The sequence below is a fragment of the Colletes latitarsis genome, unplaced genomic scaffold (genome assembly GCF_051014445.1).
Source record: "Colletes latitarsis isolate SP2378_abdomen unplaced genomic scaffold, iyColLati1 scaffold0007, whole genome shotgun sequence".
Classification (NCBI taxonomy): Eukaryota; Metazoa; Arthropoda; class Insecta; order Hymenoptera; family Colletidae; genus Colletes; species Colletes latitarsis.
The window spans coordinates 26,435,435-26,460,777 of NW_027488367.1; positions in this window are offsets into that span (position 1 = coordinate 26,435,435).

The window sequence follows — 25,343 nt, forward strand, 5'->3', positions numbered from 1 at the left end:
CTAGGTTAGGCCGAGGATTTTCACTCATCAAACTCATACTTTCGCATTCTCCACATACTTGTTGAACGGATCCTGGGTTTTTACTGGTTTGGATCACGTAGCAATGTGGTACCACACTGAAACATTCAATTAAACCTGGTTTCCATCAATATCTTAGAGGACAACGGAAGTTAGGTCTGGGATTGGTCTGGGATTTGCCCTCATCAGGCACATACTTTCGCGTTTTTCACATACTTGTTTTACGGATCCTGGGTTTTTACTTGTTTGGATCACGTAGCAATGTGGTACCACACTGAAACATTCAATTAAACCTGGTCTTGATAAATATTTTTGAGGACAACGCATGTTAGGTTTGGGTTAGGTCTAGGATTTGCCCTCATCAGGCTCATACATTCGCATATTTCTCATACTTCATGGCTAGATCCTGGGCTGTTTCTGGATTGTGTCACGTAGTAATGTGGGACCACACTGAAACAAACAATTAAACCTGGTCTTGATAAATATTTTTGAGGATAACGCATGTTAGGTCTAGCTTAGGCCGGGGTTTTTCACTCATCAGACTCATACTTTCGCATTCTTCACATACTTGTTGAACGGATCCTGGGTTTTTACTGGTTTGGATCACGTAGTAATGTGGTACCACGGTGAAACAGTCAATTAAAACTGGTTTCGATCAATATCTTAGAGGATAACGCATGTTAGGTCTGGGTTAGGTCTAGGATTTGCCCTCATCAGGCTCATACTTTCGCATATTTCTCATACTTCATGGCTGGATCCTGGGCTATTTCTGGATTGGATCACGTAGTAATGTGGTACCACACTGCAACTGTCAATTAAACCTGGTTTTGATCAATATTTTAGAGAACAATTCATGTTAGGTCCAGGTTAGGTCTGGGGTTTGCTCTCATCAGGCTCATTCTTTCCCATATTTCTCATACTTGATGGCTAGATCCTGGGCTCTTTCTGGATTGCATCACGTAGTAATGAAGTACAACACTGAAACAGTCAATTAAACCTGGTTTCCATCAATATCTTAGAGGACAACGCAAGTTAGGTCTGGGATTGGTCTGGGATTTGCCCTCATCAGGCTCATACTTTCGCGTTTTTCACATACTTGTTGAACAGATCCTGGGTCTTTTCCGGTTTGGGTCACGTAGTAGTGTGGCACCACACTGAAACAGTCGATTAAACCTGGTTTCGATCAATATTTTTGAGGATAACGCATGTTAGGTCTAGGTTAGGCCGGGGATTTTAGCTCAGCAGACTCATACTTTCGCATTCTTCACATACTTGTTGAACGGATCCTGGGTTTTTACACGCTTGGATCACGTAGTAATGTGGTACCACACTGAAACATTCAATTAAACCTGGTCTTGATAAATATTTTTTTATCAGTCCATCAAACCTGGTTTCGCTCAATATTTTAGAAGATAACGCATGTTAGGTCTAGGTTAGGTTCGGGATTTGCCCTCATCAGGGTCATACTTTCGCAGTTTTAACATGCATGTTGACCTGATCGAGGGTTTTTTCTGCTTTGGATCACGTAGTAAAGTGGTACCACAACTAAAACAGTCAATTAAACCTGGTTTCGATCACTATTTTAGAGGATAACGCAATTTAGGTTTGGGATAGGTCTGGGATTAGCCCTCATCAGACTCATACTTTCGCTCACTTCACATACTCGTTGAGAAGATCCTGGGTTTTTTTCTGGTTTGGATCACGTAGTAATGTGGTACCACACTGAAACAGTCGATTAAGCCTGGTTTCGATTAATATTTTTGGGATAACGCATGTTAGGTCTGGGATAGGTCTGGGATTTGCCCTCATCATGCTCATACTTTCGCAGTTTTAACATGCATGTTGACCTGATCGAGGGTTTTTTCTGCTTTGGATCACGTAGTAAAGTGGTACCACACTAAAACAGTCAATTAAACCTGGTTTCGATCAATATTTTAGAGGATAACGCATGTTAGGTCTGGGATAGGTCTGGGATTTGCCCTCATCATACTCATACTTTCGCACACTTCACATACTCGTTGAACAGATCCTGGATTATTTTCTAGTTTGGATCACATAGTAATGTGGTACCACACTGAAACAGTCGATTAAACCAGGTTTTGATCAATATTTTTGAGGATAACGCATGTTAGGTCTAGTTTAGGGCTGGGATTTGCCCTCATCAGACTCATACTTTCGCATACTTCAAATACTTGTTGAACAGGTCCTGGGTTTTTTTCTGGTTTGGATCACGTAGTAATGTGGTACCACACTGAAACAGTCGATTAAACCAGGTTTCGGTCAATATTTTTGAGGACAACGCATGTTAGGTCTAGGTTAGGCCGAGGATTTTCACTCATCAAACTCATACTTTCGCATTCTCCACATACTTGTTGAACGGATCCTGGGTTTTTACTGGTTTGGATCACGTAGCAATGTGGTACCACACTGAAACATTCAATTAAACCTGGTTTCCATCAATATCTTAGAGGACAACGGAAGTTAGGTCTGGGATTGGTCTGGGATTTGCCCTCATCAGGCACATACTTTCGCGTTTTTCACATACTTGTTGTACGGATCCTGGGTTTTTACTGGTTTGGATCACGTAGCAATGTGGTACCACACTGAAACATTCAATTAAACCTGGTCTTGATAAATATTTTTGAGGACAACGCATGTTAGGTTTGGGTTAGGTCTAGGATTTGCCCTCATCAGGCTCATACATTCGCATATTTCTCATACTTCATGGCTAGATCCTGGGCTGTTTCTGGATTGTGTCACGTAGTAATGTGGGACCACACTGAAACAAACAATTAAACCTGGTCTTGATAAATATTTTTGAGGATAACGCATGTTAGGTCTAGCTTAGGCCGGGGTTTTTCACTCATCAGACTCATACTTTCGCATTCTTCACATACTTGTTGAACGGATCCTGGGTTTTTACTGGTTTGGATCACGTAGTAATGTGGTACCACGGTGAAACAGTCAATTAAAACTGGTTTCGATCAATATCTTAGAGGATAACGCATGTTAGGTCTGGGTTAGGTCTAGGATTTGCCCTCATCAGGCTCATACTTTCGCATATTTCTCATACTTCATGGCTGGATCCTGGGCTATTTCTGGATTGGATCACGTAGTAATGTGGTACCACACTGCAACTGTCAATTAAACCTGGTTTTGATCAATATTTTAGAGAACAATTCATGTTAGGTCCAGGTTAGGTCTGGGGTTTGCTCTCATCAGGCTCATTCTTTCCCATATTTCTCATACTTGATGGCTAGATCCTGGGCTCTTTCTGGATTGCATCACGTAGTAATGAAGTACAACACTGAAACAGTCAATTAAACCTGGTTTCCATCAATATCTTAGAGGACAACGCAAGTTAGGTCTGGGATTGGTCTGGGATTTGCCCTCATCAGGCTCATACTTTCGCGTTTTTCACATACTTGTTGAACAGATCCTGGGTCTTTTCCGGTTTGGGTCACGTAGTAGTGTGGCACCACACTGAAACAGTCGATTAAACCTGGTTTCGATCAATATTTTTGAGGATAACGCATGTTAGGTCTAGGTTAGGCCGGGGATTTTCACTCAGCAGACTCATACTTTCGCATTCTTCCCATACTTGTTGAACGGATCCTGGGTTTTTACACGCTTGGATCACGTAGTAATGTGGTACCACACTGAAACATTCAATTAAACCTGGTCTTGATAAATATTTTAGAGGATAACGCATGTTAGGTCTGGGTTAGGTCTAGGATTTTTCCTCATCAGGCTCATACATTCGCATACTTCTCATACTTCATGGCTAGATGCTGGGCTGTTTCTGGATTCTATCACGTAGTAATGTGGTACCACGCTGAAACAGTCAATTAAACCTGGTTTCGATCAATATTTTAGAGGATAACGCAAGTTAGGTCTGGGTTAGGTCTGGGATTCGCCCTCATCAGGCTCATACTTTCGCGTTTTTCACATACTTGTTGAACTGATCCTGGGTTTTTCCTGGTTTGGATCACGTAGTAATGTGGTACCACACTGAAACAGTCGATTAAACCCGGTTTCGATCAATATTTTAGAGGATAACGCAAGTTAAGTCTGGCATAGGTCTGGGATTTGACCTCATCAGACTCATACTTTCGCACACTTACAATACTCGTTGAGCAGATCCTGGGTTATTTTCTGGTTTGGATCACATAGTAATGTGGTACCACACTGAAACAGTAGATTAAACCAGGTTTCGATCAATATTTTAGAGAATAATTCATGTTAGGTCTAGGTTAGGCCTGGGATTTTCACTCATCAGACTCATACTTTCGCATTCTTCACATACTTGTTGAACGGATCCTGGGTTTTTTCTGGTTTGGATCACGTAGTAATGTGGGACCACACTGAAACAGTCAATTAAACCTGGTTTCGATCAATATTTTAGAGAATAATTCATGTTAGGTTTAGGTTAGGTCTGGGATTTGCTCTCATCAGGCTCATTCTTTCGCATATTTCCCATACTTGATGGCTAGATCCTGGGCTTTATCTGGATTGCATCACGTAGTAATGTAGTACAACACTGAAACAGTCAATTAAACCTGGTTTCCATCTATATCTTAGAGGACAACGCAAGTTAGGTCTGGGATAGGTCTGGGATTTGCCCTCATCAGGGTCATACTTTCGCAGTTCTAACATACATGTTGACCTGATCGAGTGTTTTTTCTGCTTTGGATCACGTAGTAAAGTGGTACCACATTGAAACAGTCCATTAAACCTGGTTTGGATCAATATTTTAGTGGATAACGCATGTTAGGTCTAGGTTAGGCCTGGGATTTTCACTCATCAGACTCATACTTTCGCATTCTTCACATACTTGTTGGACGGATCCTGGGTTTTTTCTGGTTTGGATCAAGTAGTAATGTGGGACCACACTGAAACAATCAATTAAACCAGGTCATGATAAATATTTTAGAGGATGACGCATGTTAGGTCTGAGTTAGGTCTAGGATTTGCCCTCGTCAGGCTCATACTTTCGCATATTTCTCGTACTTCATGGCTAGATCCTGGGCTATTTCTGGATTGCATCACGTAGTAATGAAGTACAACACTGAAACAGTCAATTAAACCTGGTTTCCATCAATATTTTAGAGGACAACGCATGTTAGGTCTAGGTAAGGCCTGGGATTTGCCCTCATCAGGGTCATACTTTCGCAGTTTTAACATACATGTTGACCTGATCGAGGGTTCTTAATGCTTTGGATCACGTAGTAAAGTGGTACCACACTGAAACAGTCCATTAAACCTGGTTTGGATCAATATTTTAGAGGATAACGCATGTTAGGTCTAGGTTAGCCCTGGGAATTTCACTCATCAGACTCATACTTTCGCATTCTTCACATACTTGTTGAACGGATCCTGGGTTTTTTCTGGCTTGGTTCACGTAGTAATGTGGTACCACACTGAAACATTCAATTAAACTTGGTCTTGATAAATATTTTAGAGGATAACGCATGTTAGGTTTGGGTTAGGTCTAGGATTTGTCCTCATCAGGCTCATACATTCGCATATTTCTCATACTTCATGGCTAGATCCTGGGCTGTTTCTGGATTGTATCACGTAGTAATGTGGTACCACGCTAAAACAGTCGATTAAACCTGGTTTCGATCAATATTTTAGAGGATAACGCAAGTTAGGTCTGGGTTAGGTCTGGGATTCGCCCTCATCAGGCTCATACTTTCCCGTTTTTCACATACTTGTTGAACTGATCCTGGGTTTTTTCTGGTTTGGATCACGTAGTAATGTGGTACCACACTGAAACAGTCGATTAAACCCGGTTTCGATTAATATTTTAGAGGATAACGCAAGTTAAGTCTGGGATAGGTCTGGGATTTGACCTGATCAGACTCATACTTTCGCACACTTACAATACTCGTTGAGCAGATCCTGGGTTATTTTCTGGTTTGGATCACATAGTAATGTGGTACCACACTGAAACAGTAGATTAAACCAGGTTTCGATCAATATTTTAGAGAATAATTCATGTTAGGTCTAGGTTAGGCCTGGGATTTTCACTCATCAGACTCATACTTTCGCATTCTTCACATACTTGTTGAACGGATCCTGGGTTTTTTCTGGTTTGGATCACGTAGTAATGTGGGACCACACTGAAATAGTCAATTAAACCTGGTTTCGATCAATATTTTAGAGAATAATTCATGTTAGGTTTAGGTTAGGTCTGGGATTTGCTCTCATCAGGCTCATTCTTTCGCATATTTCCCGTACTTGATGGCTATATCCTGGGCTTTTTCTGGATTGCATCACGTAGTAATGAAGTACAACACTGAAACAGTCAATTAAACCTGGTTTCCATCTATATCTTAGAGGACAACGCAAGTTAGGTCTGGGATAGGTCTGGGATTTGCCCTCATCAGGGTCATACCTTCGCAGTTCTAACATACATGTTGACCTGATCGAGTGTTTTTTCTGCTTTGGATCACGTAGTAAAGTGGGACCACACTGAAGCAGTCCATTAAACCTGGTTTGGATCAATATTTTAGAGGATAACGCATGTTAGGTCTAGGTTAGCCCTGGGATTTTCACTCATCAGACTCATACTTTCGCATTCTTCACATACTTGTTGAACGGATCCTGGGTTTTTTCTGGTTTGGATCCCGTAGTAATGTGGGACCACACTGAAACAGTCAATTAAACCTGGTTTCAATCAATATTTTAGAGGATAACGCAAGTTAGGTCTGGGATAGGTCTGGGATTTGCCCTCATCAGGGTCATACTTTCGCAGTTTTATCATACATGTTGACGTGATCGAGGGTTTTTTCTGCTTTGGATCACGTAGTAAAGTGGTACCACACTGAAACAGTCCACTAAACCTGGTTTGGATCAATATTTTGGAGGATAACGCATGTTAGGTCTGTTTTAGGCCGGGGATTTGCCCTCGTCAGGCTCATACTTTCGCATATTTCTCAGACTTCATGGCTAGATCCTGGGCTATTTCTGGATTAGATCACGTAGTAATGTGCTACCACACTGAAACATTCAATTAAAGCAGGTCTTGATAAATATTTTAGAGGAAAACACATGTTAGGTCTGGGTCAGGTCTAGAATTTGCCCTCATCAGGCTCATACTTTCGCATATTTCTCATACTTCATGGCTACATCCTGGGCTGTTTCTGGTTTGGATCACGTAGCAATGTGGTACCACACTGAAACAGTCAATTAAACCTGGTCTTGATAAATATTTTAGAGGATAACGCATGTTAGGTCTGGGATAGGTCTAGGATTTGCCCTCATCAGACTCATACTTTCGCACACTTCACATACTCGTTGAACAGATCCTGGGCTATTTTCTGGTTTGGATCACATAGTAATGTGGTACCACACTGAAACAGTCGATTAAACCAGGTTTCGATCAATATTTTTGAGGATAACGCATGTTAGGTCTAGGTTAGGCCAGGGATTTTCACTCATCAGACTCATACTTTCGCATTCTTCACATACTTGTTGAACGGATCCTGGGTTTTTTCTGGTTTGGATCACGTAGTAAAGTGGTACCACAACTAAAACAGTCAATTAAACCTGGTTTCGATCATTATTTTAGAGGATAACGCAAGTTAGGTCTGGGATAGGTCTGGGATTTGCCATCATCAGGGTCATACTTTCGCAGTTCTAACATACATATTGACCTGATCGAGTGTTTTTTCTGCTTTGGATCACGTAGTAAAGTGGTACCACACTGAAACAGTCGATTAAACCTGGTTTGGATCAATATTTTAGAGGATAACGCATGTTAGGTCTAGGTTAGGTCTGGGGTTTTCACTCATCTGACTCATACTTTCGCATTCTTCACATACTTGTTGAACGGATCCTGGGTTTTTTCTGGTTTGGATCACGTAGTAGTGTGGTACCACACTGAAATTGTCCATTAAACCTGGTTTCGATCAATATTTTTGAGGATAGCGCATGTTAGGTCTAGGTTAGGCCTGGGATTTTCACTCATCAGACTCATTCTTTCGCATTCTTCACATACTTGTTGAACGGATCCTGGGTTTTTTCTGGTGTGGATCACGTAGTAAAGTGGTACCACACTAAAACAGTCAATTAAACCTGGTTTCGATCAACATTTTAGAGGATAGCGAAAGTTATGTCTAGTTCAGGCCTGGGATTTGCCCTCATCAGACTCATACTTTCGCATACTTCACATACTTGTCGAACAGATCCTGGGTTTTTTTCTGGTTTGGATCACGTAGTAATGTGGTACCACACTGAAACAGTCAATTAAACCTGGTTTCGATCAATATTTTAGAGGATAACGCCAGTTAGGTCTGGAATCGGTCTGGGATTTGCCCTCATCAGGCTCATACTTTCGCGTTTTTCACATACTGGTTGAACAGATCCTGGGTTTTTTTCTGGTTTGGATCACGTAGTAGTGTGGTACCACACTGAAACTGTCCATTAAACCTGGTTTCGATCAATATTTTTGAGGATCACGCATGTTAGGTCTAGGTTAGGCCGAGGATTTTCACTCATCAGACTCATACATTCGCATTCTTCACATACTTGTTGAACGGATCCTGGGGTTTTACTGGTTTGGATCACGTAGTAATGTGGTACCACACTGAAACAGTCAATTAAACCTGGTTTCGATCAATATTTTAGAGGATAACGCAAGTTAGGTCTGGAATCGGTCTGGGATTTGCCCTCATCAGGCTCATACTTTCGCGTTTTTCACATACTTGTTGAACGGATCCTGGGGTTTTTCTGGATTGCATCACGTAGTAATGAAGTACAACACTGAAACAGTCAATTAAACCAAGTTTCCATCAATATTTTAGAGGACAACGCATGCCAGGTCTAGGTTAGGCCTGGGATTTGCCCTCATCAGGGTCATACTTTCGCAGTTTTAACATACATGTTGACCTGATCGAGGGTTTTTTCTGCTTTGGATCACGTAGTAAAGTTGTATCACACTGAAGCTGTCCATTAAACCTGGTTTGGATCAATATTTTAGAGGATAACGCATGTTAGGTTTGGGTTAGGTCTAGGATTTGCCCTCGTCAGGCTCATACTTTCGCATATTTCTCATACTTCATGGCTAGATCCTGGGCTATTTCTGGATTGGAGCACGTAGTAATGTGGTACCACACTGAAACAGTCCATTAAACCTGGTTTGGATCAATATTTTTGAGGATAACGCATGTTAGGTTTAGGTTAGGCCGGGGATTTTCACTCATCAGACTCATACTTTCGCATTCTTCTCATACTTGTGGAACGGATCCTGGGTTTTTACTGGTTTGGATCACGTAGTAATGTGGTACCACACTGAAACATTCAATTAAACCTGGTCTTGATAAATATTTTAGAGTATAATTCATGTTAGGTCTAGGTAAGGTCAGGGATTTGCTCTCATCAGGCTCATTCTTTCGCATATTTCTCATACTTGATGGCTAGATCCTGGGCTTTTTTTGGATTGCATCACGTAGTAATGATGTACAACACTGAAGCAGTCAATTAAACCTGGTTTCCATCAATATTTTTGAGTGTAATTCATGTTAGGTCTAGGTTAAGTCAGGGATTTGCTCTCATCAGGCTCATTCTATCGCATATTTCTCATACTTGATGGCTAGATCCTGGGCTTTTTTTGGATTGCATCACGTAGTAATGAAGTTCAACACTGAAACTGTCAATTAAACCTGGTTTCCATCAATATTTTAGAGGACACCGCATGTCAGGTCTAGGTTAGGTCTTTGATTTGCTCTCATCAGGGTCATACTGTCGCAGTTTTAACTTACTTGTTGAACGGATCTTGGCTTTTTTCTGGTTTGGTTCACGTAGTAATGTGGTACTACACTGGAACATTCAATTAAACCTGGCTTTGATAAATATTTTAGAGGATAACGCATGTTAGGTTTGGGTTAGGTCTAGGATTTGACCTCATCAGACTCATACTTTCGCACACTTCACATACTTGTTGAACAGATCCTGGGTTTTTTCTGGTTTGGATCACGTAGTAGTGTGGTACCACACTGAAACAGTCCGTTAAACCTGGTTGCGATCAATATTTTACAGGATAACGCATGTTAGGTCTGGGTTAGGTCTAGGATTTGCCCTGATCAGGCTCATACTTTCGCGTTTTTCACATACTGGTTGAACAGATCCCGGGTTTTTTCTGGATTGGGTCACGTAGTAGTGTGGTACCACACTGAAACAGTCGATTAAACCTGGTTTCGATCAATATTTTTGAGGATAACGCATGTTAGGTCTGGGTTAGGTCTAGGATTTCCCTCATCAGGCTCATTCTTTCGCATATTTCTCAAACTTGATGGCTAGATCCTGGGATTTTTCTGGATTGCATCACGTAGTAATGTGGGACCACACTGAAACAGTCAATTAAACCTGGTTTCGATCAATATATTAGAGAATAATTCAAGTTAGGTCTAGGTTAGGTCTGGGATTTGCTCTCATCAGGCTCATTCTTTCGCATATTTCTCATACTTGATGGCTAGATCCTGGGCTTTTTCTGGATTGCATCACGTAGTAATGTGGGACCACACTGAAAGAGTCAATTAAACCTGGTTTCGATCAATATTTTTGATGATAACGCATGTTAGGTTTGGGTTAGGGCTAGGATTTGCCCTCATCAGACTCATACTTGCGCAATCTTCACATACTTGTTGAACAGATTCTGGGCTTTTTCTGGTTTGATCCCGTAGTAATGTGGTACCACACTGAAACGGTCCATTAAACCTGGTGTCGATCAATATTTTAGAGGATAACGCATGTTATGTCTAGGTTAGGTCTGGGATTTGCCCTCATCAGACTCATACTTTCGCATATTTCTCAAACTTGTTGGCCAGATTCTGTGCTTTCACTGGTTTGGACACGTAGTAATGAGGTACCACACTGAAACAGTCGATTAAACCTGGTTTCGATCAATATTTTAGAGGATAACGCAAGTTATGCCTGGGATAGGTCTGGGAATTGCCCACATCAGGCTCATAGTTTCGCGTTTTTCACATACTTGTAGAACAGATCCTGGGTTTTTTCTGGTTTGGATCACGTAGTAATCTGGTACGACACTGAAACAGTCCATTAAACCTGGTTTCCATCAATATTTTGGAGGACAACGCAAGTTAGGTCTTATGGACACTGAAACAGTCCATTAAACCTGGTTTCCATCAATATTTTGGAGGACAACGCAAGTTAGGTCTGGGATAGGTCTGGGATTTGCCCTCATCAGGGTCATGCTTTCGCATTTTTAACATACTTGTTGAACAGATCCCGGGTTTTTTCTGGATTGGGTCACGTAGTAGTGTGGTACCACACTGAAACAGTCGATTAAACCTGGTTTCGATCAATATTTTTGAGGATAACGCATATTAGGTCTAGGTTAGGCCGGGGATTTTCACTCATCAGACTCATACTTTCGCATTCTTCACATACTTGTTGAACGGATCCTGGGTTTTTACTGGTTTGGATCACGTAGTAATGTGGTACCACACTGAAACATTCAATTAAACCTGGTCTTGATAAATATTTTAGAGGATAACGCATGTTAGGTCTGGGTTAGGTCTAGGATTTGCCCTCGTCAGGTTCATACTTCAGATATTTCTCATACTTCATGGCTAGATCCTGGGCTATTTCTGGATTGTATCACGTAGTAATGTGGTACCACACAGAAACAGTCAATTAAACCTGGTTTCGATCAATATTTTAGTGGATAACGCAAGTTAGGTCTGGGATAGGTCTGGGATTTGCCCACATCAGGCTCATACCTTCGCGTTTTTCACATACTTGTTGAACAGATCCCGGGTTTTTTCTGGATTGGGTCACGTAATAGTGTGGTACCACACTGAAACAGTCGATTAAACGTGGTTTCGATCAATATTTTTGAGGATAACGCATGTTAGGTCTAGGTTAGGCCGGGGATTTTCACTCATCAGACTCATACTTTCGCATTCTTCACATACTTGTTGAACGGATCCTGAGTTTTTGCTGGTTTGGATCACGTAGTAATGTGGTACCACACTGAAACATTCAATTAAACCTGGTCTTGATAAATATTTTAGAGGATAACGCATGTTAGGTCTGGGTTAGGTCTAGGATTTGCCCTCATCAGGCTCATACTTTCGCATATTTCTCATACTAGATGGCTAGATCCTCGGCTTTTTCTGGATTGCATCACGTAGTAATGAAGTACAACACTGAAACACTCAATTAAACCTGGTTTCCATCAATATTTTAGAGAATAATTCATGTTAGGTCTAGGTTATGTCAGGGATTTGCTCTCATCAGGCTCATTCTTTCGCATATTTCTCATACTTGATGGCTAGATCCTGGGCTTTTTTTGGATTGCATCACGTAGTAATGAAGTTCAACACTGAAACTGTCAATTAAACCTGGTTTCCATCAATATTTTAGAGGACAACGCATGTCAGGTCTAGGTTAGGTCTGGGATTTGCTCTCATCAGGGTCATACTGTCGCAGTTTTAACTTACTTGTTGAACGGATCCTGGGTTTTTTCTGGTTTGGTTCACGTAGTAATGTGGTACCACACTGAAACAGTCAATTAAACCTGGCCTTGATAAATATTTTAGAGGATAACGCATGTTAGGTTTGGGTTAGGTCTAGGATTTGACCTCATCAGACTCATACTTTCGCGTTTTTCACATACTTGTTGAACAGATCCTGGGTTTTTTCTGGTTTGGATCACGTAGTAGTGTGGTACCACACTGAAACAGTCCATTAAACCTGGTTGCGATCAATATTTTACAGGATAACGCATGTTAGGTCTGGGTTAGGTCTAGGATTTGCCCTCATAAGGCTCATACTTTCGCATTCTTCACATACTTGTTGAACGGATCCTGGGTTTTCTCTGGTTTGGATCACGAAGTAATGTGGGACCACACTGAAACAATCAATTAAACCTGGTCTTGATAAATATTTTAGAGGATAACGCATGTTAGGTCTGGGATAGGTCTGGGATTTGCCCTCATCAGGCTCATACTTTCGCGTTTTGCACATACTTGTTGAACAGATCCTGGGTTTTTTCTGGTTTGGGTCACGTAGTAGTGTGGTACCACACTGAAACAGTCGATTAAACGTGGTTTCGATCAATATTGTTGAGGATAACGCATGTTACGTCTAGGTTAGGCCGGGGATTTTCACTCATCAGACTCATACTTTCGCATTCTTCACATACTTGTTGAACGGATCCTGGGTTTTTTCTGGTTTGGATCACGTAGTAATGTGGGACCACACAGGAGTAATCAATTAATCCTGGTCTTGATAAATATTTTAGAGGATAACGCATTTTTAGGTCTGGGTTAGGTCTAGGATTTGCCCTCGTCAGGTTCATACTTCAGATATTTCTCATACTTCATGGCTAGATCCTGGGCTATTTCTGGATTGTATCACGTAGTAATGTGGTACCACACAGAAACAGTCAATTAAACCTGGTTTCGATCAATATTTTAGTGGATAACGCAAGTTAGGTCTGGGATAGGTCTGGGATTTGCGCTCATCAGGCTCATACTTTCGCGTTTTTCACATACTTGTTGAACAGATCCTGGGTTTTTTCTGGTTTGCGTCACGTAGTAGTGTGGTACCACACTGAAACAGTCGATTAAACGTGGTTTCGATCAATATTTTTGAGGATAACGCATGTTAGGTCTAGGTTAGGCCGGGGATTTTCACTCATCAGACTCATGCTTTCGCATTCTTCACATACTTGTTGAACGGATCCTGGGTTTTTGCTGGTTTGGATCACGTAGTAATGTGGTACCACACTGAAACATTCAATTAAACCTGGTCTTGATAAATATTTTAGAGGATAACGCATGTTAGGTCTGGGTTAGGTCTAGGATTTGCCCTCATCAGGCTCATACTTTCGCATATTTCTCATACTTCATGGCTGGATCCTGGGCTATTTCTGGATTGGATCAGGTAGTAATGTGGTACCACACTGAAACAGTCAATTAAACCTGGTTTTGATGATTATTTTAGAGAATAATTCATGTTAGGTCTAGGTTAGGCCTGGGATTTGCTCTCATCAGGCTCATTCTTTCGCATATTTCTCATACTAGATGGCTAGATCCTCGGCTTTTTCTGGATTGCATCACGTAGTAATGAAGTACAACACTGAAACACTCAATTAAACCTGGTTTCCATCAATATTTTAGAGAATAATTCATGTTAGGTCTAGGTTATGTCAGGGATTTGCTCTCATCAGGCTCATTCTTTCGCATATTTCTCATACTTGATGGCTAGATCCTGGGCTTTTTTTGGATTGCATCACGTAGTAATGAAGTTCAACACTGAAACTGTCAATTAAACCTGGTTTCCATCAATATTTTAGAGGACAACGCATGTCAGGTCTAGGTTAGGTCTGGGATTTGCTCTCATCAGGGTCATACTGTCGCAGTTTTAACTTACTTGTTGAACGGATCCTGGGTTTTTTCTGGTTTGGTTCACGTAGTAATGTGGTACCACACTGAAACAGTCAATTAAACCTGGCCTTGATAAATATTTTAGAGGATAACGCATGTTAGGTTTGGGTTAGGTCTAGGATTTGACCTCATCAGACTCATACTTTCGCGTTTTTCACATACTTGTTGAACAGATCCTGGGTTTTTTCTGGTTTGGATCACGTAGTAGTGTGGTACCACACTGAAACAGTCCATTAAACCTGGTTGCGATCAATATTTTACAGGATAACGCATGTTAGGTCTGGGTTAGGTCTAGGATTTGCCCTCATAAGGCTCATACTTTCGCATTCTTCACATACTTGTTGAACGGATCCTGGGTTTTCTCTGGTTTGGATCACGAAGTAATGTGGGACCACACTGAAACAATCAATTAAACCTGGTCTTGATAAATATTTTAGAGGATAACGCATGTTAGGTCTGGGATAGGTCTGGGATTTGCCCTCATCAGGCTCATACTTTCGCGTTTTGCACATACTTGTTGAACAGATCCTGGGTTTTTTCTGGTTTGGGTCACGTAGTAGTGTGGTACCACACTGAAACAGTCGATTAAACGTGGTTTCGATCAATATTGTTGAGGATAACGCATGTTAGGTCTAGGTTAGGCCGGGGATTTTCACTCATCAGACTCATACTTTCGCATTCTTCACATACTTGTTGAACGGATCCTGGGATTTTTCTGGTTTGGATCACGTAGTAATGTGGGACCACACAGGAGTAATCAATTAATCCTGGTCTTGATAAATATTTTAGAGGATAACGCATTTTTAGGTCTGGGTTAGGTCTAGGATTTGCCCTCGTCAGGTTCATACTTCAGAAATTTCTCATACTTCATGGCTAGATCCTGGGCTATTTCTGGATTGTATCACGTAGTAATGTGGTACCACACAGAAACAGTCAATTAAACCTGGTTTCGATCAATTTTTTAGTGGATAACGCAAGTTAGGTCTGGGATAGGTCTGGGATTTGCCCTCATCAGGCTCATACTTTCGCGTTTTTCACATACTTGTTGAACAGATCCTGGGTTTTTTCTGGTTTGGGTCACGTAGTAGTGTGGTACCACACTGAAACAGTCGATTAAACGTGGTTTCGATCAATATTTTTGAGGATAACGCATGTTAGGTCTAGGTTAGGCCGGGGATTTTCACTCATCAGACTCATACTTTCGCATTCTTCACATACTTGTTGAACGGATCCTGGGTTTTTGCTGGTTTGGATCACGTAGTAATGTGGTACCACACTGAAACATTCAATTAAACCTGGTCTTGATAAATATTTTAGAGGATAACGCATGTTAGGTCTGGGTTAGGTCTAGGATTTGCCCTCATCAGGCTCATACTTTCGCATATTTCTCATACTTCATGGCTGGATCCTGGGCTATTTCTGGATTGGATCACGTAGTAATGTGGTACCACACTGAAACAGTCAATTAAAGCTGGTTTTGATGAATATTTTACAGAATAATTCATTTTAGGTCTAGGTTAGGCCTGGGATTTGCTCTCATCAGGCTCATTCTTTCGCATATTTCTCATACTAGATGGCTAGATCCTGGGCTTTTTCTGGATTGCATCACGTAGTAATGAAGTACAACACTGAAACACTCAATTAAACCTGGTTTCGATCAATATTATTGAGGATAACGCATGTTAGGTCCAGGTTAGGCCTGGGATTTTCACTTATCAGTCTCATACTTTCGCATTCTTCACATACTTGTTGAACGGATCTTGGGTTTTTTCTGGTGTGGATCACGTAGTAATGTGGTACCACACTGAAACAATCAATTAAACCTGATCTCGATAAATATTTTAGAGGATAACGCATGTTAGGTCTGGGTTAGGTCTATGATTTGCCCTCATCTGGGTCATTCTTTCGCATATTTCTCATACTTGATGGCTAGATCCTGGGCTATTTCTGGATTGGATCACGTAGTAATGTGGTACCACACTGAAACAGTCAATTAAACCTGGTTTTGATCAATATTTTAGAGAATAATTCATGTTAGGTCTAGGTTAGGTCTGGGATTTGCTCTCATCAGGCTCATTCTTTCGCATATTTCTCATACCTGATGGCTACATCCTGGGCTTTTTCTGGATTGCATCACGTCGTAATGAAGTACAACACTGAAACTGTCAATTAAACCTGGTTTCGATCAATATTTTAGAGAATAATTCATGTTAGGTCTAGGTTAGGTCTGGGATTTGCTCTCATCAGGCTCATTCTTTCGCATATTTCTCATACTTGATGGCTAGATCCTGGGCTTTTTCTGGATTGGATCACGTAGTAATGAAGTACAACAGTGAAACAGTCAATTAAACCTGGCTTCCATCAATATTTTAGAGGACAACGCATGTTAGGTCTAGGTTAGGCCTGGGATTTGCCCTCATCAGGGTCATACTTTCGCAGTTTTAACATACATGTTGACCTGATCGAGGGTTTTTTCTGGTTTGGGTCACGTAGTAGTGTGGTACCACACTGAAACAGTCGATTAAACGTGGTTTCGATCAATATTTTAGAGGATAACGCATGTTAGGTCTAGGTTAGCCCTGGGATTTTCACTCATCAGACTCATACTTTCGCATTCTTCGCATACTTGTTGAACGGATCCTGGGTTTTTTCTGGTTTGGATCACGTAGTAATGTGGTACCACACTGAAACATTCAATTAAACCTGATCTTGATAAATATTTTAGAGGATAACGCATGTTAGGTTTGGGTTAAGTCTAGGATTTGCCCTCATCAGGCTCATACTTTCGCATATTTCTCATACTTCATGGCTAGATCCTGGGCTGTTTCTGGATTGTATCACGTAGTAATGTGGTACCACGCTGAAACAGTCAATTAAACCTGGTTTCGATCAATATTTTAGAGGATAACGCAAGTTAGGTCTGGCATAGGTCTGGGATTCGCCCTGATCAGGCTCATACTTTCGCGGTTTTCACATACTTGTTGAACAGATCCTGGGCTTTTTCTGGTTTGGATCACGTAGTAATGTGGTACCACACTGAAACAGTCAATTAGACCTGGTTTCGATCAATATTTTAGAGAATAATTCATGTTAGGTCTAGGTTAGGTCTGGGATTTGCTCTCATCAGGCTCATTCTTTCGCATATTTCTCAAACTTGATGGCTAGATCCTGGGCTTTTTCTGGATTGCATCACGTAGTAATGTGGGACCACACTGAAACAGTCAATTAAACCTGGTTTCGATCAATATATTAGAGAATAATTCAAGTTAGGTCTAGGTTAGGTCTGGGATTTGCTCTCATCAGGCTCATTCTTTCGCATATTTCTCATACTTGATGGCTAGATCCTGGGCTTCTTCTGGATTGCATCACGTAGTAATGAAGTACAACACTGAAACAGTCAATTAAACCTGGTTTCCATCAATATCTTAGAGGACAACGCAAGTTAGGTCTGGGATAGGTCTGGGATTTGCCCACATCAGGCTCATACTTTCGCGTTTTTCACATACTTGTTGAACAGATCCTGGGTTTTTTCTGGTTTGGATCACGTAGTAGTGTTGTACCACACTGAACCAGTCCATTAAACCTGGTTTGGATCAACATTTTAGATGATAACGCATGTTAGGTCTAGGTTAGGTCTGGGATTTTTACTCATCAGACTCATACTTTCGCATTCTTCACATACTTGTTGAACGGATCCTGGGTGTTCTCTGGTTTGGATCACGAAGTAATGTGGGACCACACTGAAACAATCAATTAAACCTGGTCTTGATAAATATTTTAGAGGATAACGCATGTTAGGTCTGGGATAGGTCTGGGATTTGCCCTCATCAGGCTCATACTTTCGCGTTTTTCACATACTTGTTGAACAGATCCCGGGTTTTTTCTGGATTGGGTCACGTAGTAGTGTGGTACCACACTGAAACAGTCGATTAAACCTGGTTTCGATCAATATTTATGAGGATAACGCATATTAGGTCTAGGTTAGTCCTGGGATTTTCACTCATCAGACTCATACTTTCGCATTCTTCACATACTTGTTGAACGGATCCTGGGTTTTTACTGGTTTGGATCACGTAGTAGTGTGGTACCACACTGAAACATTCAATTAAACCTGGTCTTGATAAATATTTTAGAAGATAACGCATGTTAGGTCTGGGTTAGGTCTAGGATTTGCCCTCATCAGGCTCATACTTTCGCATATTTCTCATCCTTCATGGCTGGATCCTGGGCTATTTCTGGATTGGATCACGTAGTAATGTGGTACCACACTGAAACAGTCAATTAAACCTGGTTGTGATGAATATTTTAGAGAATAATTCATGTTAGGTCTAGGTTAGGTCAGGGATTTGCACTCATCAGGCTCATTCTTTCGCATATTTCTCATACTAGATGGCTAGATCCTGGGCTTTTTCTGGATTGCATCACGTAGTAATGAAGTACAACACTGAAACACTCAATTAAACCTGGTTTCCATCAATATTATTGAGGATAACGCATGTTAGGTCTAGGTTAGGCCTGGGATTTTCACTCATCAGACTCATACTTTCACATTCTTCACATACTTGTTGAACGGATCTTGGGTTTTTTCTGGTGTGGATCACGTAGTAATGTGGTACCACACTGAAACAGTCCATTAAACCTGCTTGCGATCAATATTTTAGAGGATAACGCATGTTAGGTCTGGGTTAGGTCTAGGATTTGCCCTCATCAGGCTCACACATTCGCATATTTCTCATACTTCATGGCTAGATCCTGGGCTGTTTCTGGATTGTATCACGTAGTAATGTGGTACCACGCTGAAACAGTCAATTAAACCTGGTTTCGATCAATATTTTAGAGGATAACGCAAGTTAGGTCTGGGATAGGTCTAGGATTTGCCCTCATCAGGCTCTTACATTCGCATATTTCTCATACTTCATGGCTAGATCCTGGGCTAGTTCTGGAGTGGATCACGTAGTAAAGTGGTACCACACTGAAACATTCAATGAAACCTGGTCTGGATATATATTTTAGAGGATAACGCATCTTAGGTCTGGGTTAGGTCTAAGATTTGCCCTCATCAGGCTCACAGTTTCGCGTTTTTCACATACTTGTTGAACAGATCCTGGGTTTTTTCTGGTTTGGATCACGAAGTAGTGTGGTACCACACTGAAACAGTCCATTAAACCTGGTTTCGCTCAATATTTTAGAGGATAACGCATGTTAGGTCTAGGTTAGGTCTGAGATTTGCTCTCATCAGGCTCATTCTTTCGCATATTTCTCATACTTGATGGCTAGATCCTGGGCTTTTTCTGGATTGCATCACGTAGTAATGTAGTACCACACTGAAACAGTCAACGAAACCTGGTTTCCATCAATATTTTAGAGGACAACGCAAGTTAGGTCTAGGTAAGGCCTGAGATTTTCTCTGATCAGACTCATACTTTCGCATCCTTCACATACTTGTTGAACGGATCCTGGGTTTTTTCTGGTTTGCATCACGTAGTAATGTGGTACCACACTGAAACATTCCATTAAACCTGGTTTGGATCAATATTTTAGAGGATAACGCAAGTTAGGTCTAGGATAGCCCTGGGATATTCACTCATCAGACTCAAACTTTCGCATTCTTCACATACTTGTTGAACTGATCCTGGGTTTTTTCTGGTTTGGATCACGTAGTAGTGTTGTACCACACTGAACCAGTCCATTAAACCTGGTTTGGATCAACATTTTAGAGGATAACGCATGTTAGGTCTAGGTTAGGTCTGGGATTTTCACTCATCAGACTCATACTTTCGCATTCTTCACATACTTGTTGAACGGATCCTGGGTGTTCTCTGGTTTGGATCACGAAGTAATGTGGGACCACACTGAAACAATCAATTAAACCTGGTCTTGATAAATATTTTAGAGGATAACGCATGTTAGGTCTGGGATAGGTCTGGGATTTGCCCTCATCAGGCTCATACTTTCGCGTTTTTCACATACTTGTTTAACAGATCATGGGTTTTGTCTGGTTTGGGTCACGTAGTAGTGTGATACCACACTGAAACAGTCGATTAAACCTGGTTTCGATCAATATTTTAGAGGATAACGCATGTTAGGTCTAGGATAGCCCTGGGATATTCACTCATCAGACTCAAACTTTCGCATTCTTCACATACTTGTTGAACTGATCCTGGGTTTTTTCTGGTTTGGATCACGTAGTAGTGTTGTACCACACTGAACCAGTCCATTAAACCTGGTTTGGATCAACATTTTAGAGGATAACGCATGTTAGGTCTAGGTTAGGTCTGGGATTTTCACTCATCAGACTCATACTTTCGCATTCTTCACATACTTGTTGAACGGATCCTGGGTGTTCTCTGGTTTGGATCACGAAGTAATGTGGGACCACACTGAAACAATCAATTAAACCTGGTCTTGATAAATATTTTAGAGGATAACGCATGTTAGGTCTGGGATAGGTCTGGGATTTGCCCTCATCAGGCTCATACTTTCGCGTTTTTCACATACTTGTTGAACAGATCCCGGGTTTTTTCTGGATTGGGTCACGTAGTAGTGTGGTACCACACTGAAACAGTCGATTAAACCTGGTTTCGATCAATATTTATGAGGATAACGCATATTAGGTCTAGGTTAGTCCTGGGATTTTCACTCATCAGACTCATACTTTCGCATTCTTCACATACTTGTTGAACGGATCCTGGGTTTTTACTGGTTTGGATCACGTAGTAGTGTGGTACCACACTGAAACATTCAATTAAACCTGGTCTTGATAAATATTTTAGAGGATAACGCATGTTAGGTCTGGGTTAGGTCTAGGATTTGCCCTCATCAGGCTCATACTTTCGCATATTTCTCATACTTCATGGCTGGATCCTGGGCTATTTCTGGATTGGATCACGTAGTAATGTGGTACCACACTGAAACAGTCAATTAAACCTGGTTTTGATGAATATTTTAGAGAATAATTCATGTTAGGTCTAGGTTAGGTCAGGGATTTGCTCTCATCAGGCTCATTCTTTCGCATATTTCTCATACTAGATGGCTAGATCCTGGGCTTTTTCTGGATTGCATCACGTAGTAATGAAGTACAACACTGAAACACTCAATTAAACCTGGTTTCCATCAATATTATTGAGGATAACGCATGTTAGGTCTAGGTTAGGCCTGGGATTTTCACTCATCAGACTCATACTTTCACATTCTTCACATACTTGTTGAACGGATCTTGGGTTTTTTCTGGTGTGGATCACGTAGTAATGTGGTACCACACTGAAACAGTCCATTAAACCTGCTTGCGATCAATATTTTAGAGGATAACGCATGTTAGGTCTGGGTTAGGTCTAGGATTTGCCCTCATCAGGCTCACACTTTCGCATATTTCTCATACTTCATGGCTAGATCCTGGGCTGTTTCTGGATTGTATCACGTAGTAATGTGGTACCACGCTGAAACAGTCAATTAAACCTGGTTTCGATCAATATTTTAGAGGATAACGCAAGTTAGGTCTGGGATAGGTCTAAGATTTGCCCTCATCAGGCTCTTACTTTCGCATATTTCTCATACTTCATGGCTAGATCCTGGGCTAGTTCTGGAGTGGATCACGTAGTAAAGTGGTATCACACTGAAACATTCAATGAAACCTGGTCTGGATATATATTTTAGAGGATAACGCATCTTAGGTCTGGGTTAGGTCTAAGATTTGCCCTCATCAGGCTCACAGTTTCGCGTTTTTCACATACTAGTTGAACAGATCCTGGGTTTTTTCTGGTTTGGATCACGAAGTAGTGTGGTACCACACTGAAACAGTCCATTAAACCTGGTTTCGCTCAATATTTTAGAGGATAACGCATGTTAGGTCTAGGTTAGGTCTGAGATTTGCTCTCATCAGGCTCATTCTTTCGCATATTTCTCATACTTGATGGCTAGATCCTGGGCTTTTTCTGGATTGCATCACGTAGTAATGTAGTACCACACTGAAACAGTCAATGAAACCTGGTTTCCATCAATATTTTAGAGGACAACGCAAGTTAGGTCTAGGTAAGGCCTGAGATTTTCTCTGATCAGACTCATACTTTCGCATCCTTCACATACTTGTTGAACGGATCCTGGGTTTTTTCTGGTTTGCATCACGTAGTAATGTGGTAACACACTGAAACATTCCATTAAACCTGGTTTGGATCAATATTTTAGAGGATAACGCAAGTTAGGTCTGGGATCGGTCTGGGATTTCCCCTCATCAGGCGCATACTTTCGCGTTTTTCACATACTTGTTTAACAGATCATGGGTTTTGTCTGGTTTGGGTCACGTAGTAGTGTGATACCACACTGAAACAGTCGATTAAACCTGGTTTCGATCAATATTTTAGAGGATAACGCATGTTAGGTCTAGGATAGCCCTGGGATATTCACTCATCAGACTCAAACTTTCGCATTCTTCACATACTTGTTGAACTGATCCTGGGTTTTTTCTGGTTTGGTTCACGTAGTAATGTGGTACCACACTGAAACATTCAATTAAACCTGATCTTGATAAATATTTGAGAGGATAACGCATGTTAGGTCTAGGTTAGGTCGGGGATTTTCACTCATCAGACTCATACTTTCGCATTCTTCACATACTTGTTGAACGGATCCTGGGCTTTTTCTGGTATGGATCACGTAGTAGTGTGGTACCACACTGAAACAGTCGAATAAACCTGGTTTCGATCAGTATTTTAGAGGATAACGCAAGATAAGTCTGGGATAGGTCTGGGTTTTGACCTCATCAGACTCATACTTTCGCGTTTTTCACATACTTGTTGAACAGATCCTGGGTTTTTTCTGGTTTGGATCACGTAGTAGTGTGGTACCACACTGAAACAGTCCATTAAACCTGCTTGCGATCAATATTTTAGAGGATAACGCATGTTAGGTCTGGGTTAGGTCTAGGATTTGCCGTCATCAGGCTCATTCTTTCGCATATTTCTCAAACTTGGAGGCTAGATTCTGGGCCTTTTCTGGATTGTATCACGTAGTAATGAAGTACAACACTGAAACAGTCAATTAAACCTGGTTTCCATCAATATCCTAGAGGACAACGCAAGTTAGGTCTGGGATAGGTCTTGGACTTGCCCTCACCAGGCTCATACTTTCGCGTTTTTCACATACTTCTTGAACAGATCCAGGGTTTTTTCTGGTTTGGATCACGTAGTAGTGTGGTACCACACTGAAACAGTCCATGAAACTTGGTTTGGATCAATATTTTAGAGGAAAACGCATGTTAGGTCTGGGATAGGTCTGGGATTTGCCCTCATCAGACTCATACTTTCGCACACTTCACATACTCGTTGAACAGATTCTGGGTTTTTTCTGGTTTGGATCACGTAGTAATGTGGTACCACACTGAAACAGTCGATTAAACCTGGTTTCGATCAATATTTTAGAGGATAACGCATGTTAGGTCTAGGTTAGGCCTGGGATTTTCACTCATCAGGCTCATACTTTCGCATTCTTCACATACTTGTTGAACGGATCCTGGGTTTTTTCTGGTTTGGATCACGTAGTAATGTGGGTCCACACTGAAACAATCAATTAAACCTGGTCTTGATAAATATTTTAGAGGATAACGCAAGTTAGGTCTGGGATAGGTCTGGGATTTGACCTCATCAGACTCATACTTTCGCATTCCTCACATACTTGTTGAACTGATCCAGTGTTTTTTCTGGTTTGGATCACGTAGTAATGTGGTACCACACTGAAACAGTCGATTAAACCTGGTTTCGATCAATATTTTAGAGGATAACGCATGTTAGGTCTAGGTTAGGCCTGGGATTTTCACTCATCAGCCTCATACTTTCGCATTCTTCACATACTTGTTGAACGGATCCTGGGTTTTTTCTGGTTTGGATCACGTAGTAATGTGGGACCACAGTGAAACAGCCAATTAAACCTGGTTTCGATCAATATTTTAGAGAATAATTCATGTTAGGTCTAGGTTAGGTCTGGGAGTTGCTCTCATCAGGCTCATTCTTTCGCATATTTCTCATACTTGATGGCTAGATCCTGGGCTTTTTCTAGATTGCATCACGTAGTAATGAAGTACAACACTGAAACAGTCAATTAAACCTGGTTTCCATCAATATCTTAGAGGACAACGCAAGTTAGGTCTGGGATTGGTCTGGGACTTTCCCTCATCAGGCTCATACTTTCGCGTTTTTCACATACTTGTTGAACAGATCCTGGGTTTTTTCTGGTTTGTATCACGTAGTAGTGTGGTACCACACTGAAACAGTCCATTAAACCTGGTTTGGATCAATATTTTAGAGGATAACGCATGTTAGGTCTAGGTTAGGTCTGGGATTTTCACCCATCAGACTCATACTTTCGCATTCCTCACATACTTGTTGAACTGATCCCGGGTTTTTTCTGGTTTGGATCACGTAGTAATGTGGTACCACACTGAAACAGTCGATTAAACCTGGTTTCGATCAATATTTTAGAGGATAACGCATGTTAGGTCTAGGATAGGCCTGGGATTTTCATTTATCAGACTCATACTTTCGCATTCTTCACATACTTGTTGAACGGATTCTGGGTTTTTTCTGGTTTGGATCACGTAGTAATGTGGGACCACACTGAAAGAGTCAATTAAACCTGGTTTCGATCAATATTTTAGAGAATAATTCATGTTAGGTCTAGGTTAGGTCTGGGATTTGCTCTCAGCAGGCTCATTCTTCCGCATATTTCTCATACATGTTGAACAGATCCTGGGTTTTTTCTGGTTTGGATCACGTAGTAATGTGGGACCACACTGAAACAATCAATTAAACCTGGTCTTGATAAATATTTTAGAGGATAACGCATGTTAGGTCTGGGTTAGGTCTAGGATTTGCCCTCATCAGGCCCATACTTTCGCATATTTCTCATACTTCA